Source organism: Photinus pyralis, unplaced genomic scaffold (assembly GCF_008802855.1).
Source record: "Photinus pyralis isolate 1611_PpyrPB1 unplaced genomic scaffold, Ppyr1.3 Ppyr1.4_LG4, whole genome shotgun sequence".
NCBI classification, from domain to species: domain Eukaryota; kingdom Metazoa; phylum Arthropoda; class Insecta; order Coleoptera; family Lampyridae; genus Photinus; species Photinus pyralis.
The window spans coordinates 29,996,318-29,997,339 of record NW_022170511.1 but is presented as its reverse complement, the minus strand read 5'-3'; positions in this window follow the sequence as shown (position 1 = coordinate 29,997,339).

Here is a 1,022-nt window from a genome sequence, read left to right as displayed (position 1 = left end):
TTATAGCCAAAGTTCTTATGCTGCAGCCGCTGCAGGTCCTTAAATATATGGCTTAAATATAGATAGGAGAACCATCTCTATAACTTTTTGAAACTCTGTAATGCCTGGGCGCATTTCACGAAAAGTCTACATTACTTCTTATAAATGTTTGCCGTAAAGTAAGGCACTTACAGTTTGCTGTTGCTTGCACAGTTTAAAATGAAATTTAAACGTTATTCCTAATTATTCTTAAGCTCGATTTAATAAGTTTTAGGTAAATGAAATTTATTATTATGTGTTTTTAGCTTTACGATCTTTACATCGCGTTTTCGCGATATTTAGATGAAAAGCTATTGCGTCCAGAATTAGTTCACAGTAAGGCAACAAAGTGAAAATGTTACATTACCTGCGCTGGTAAATGTAATATTCTTTAGACGTGAAACCATTCAGATCTCATTGAAATCGAGAAAATTCAATTATGAACAAATCGTACCTACCGTCGTTTTTGAAAGATACGCGACTTATAACTTTAAAGCATATACTTACTTACGAAGTTTAACATTTGTGTAGGTATTATTCTTGTACTTCATTTCAAAGAAAGGTCTCTGACTTGCGAAAAAACTTTACTGCGTAATAAAATGAAAGTAGTTACAGGTATATGAGAAAATTGTTTTTCAATACTTCCTTAAATTGGAGCTTCAAAAGTTGTTTTTCACCAATAGAGTACATCCTTGAGATATAATATAATTTGATGTCTGAGTTTTGCTAAAATTTGATATTCCAGAATACTACTGTAAAATATATACAACAAAAAATGTCTCCGAAATATTTGTCTTGTTTCAGACTTCTTTCGGAAATAGAACGAAATCAGAAAGGAGAATTATTCCAATTTTCTTTGAAGGAAGGTTTCCGGAGGACAGGGTTATTTTTTAGTGTTACGATTACCGGGGCAAGTTTTCGTTAGCGAATTTTCCGGGGCGAGCTTTCCTGGGAGACAATCGTCGTGGCGCGTATTTTAGAGCATGCAGATTTGCTTGATGGCG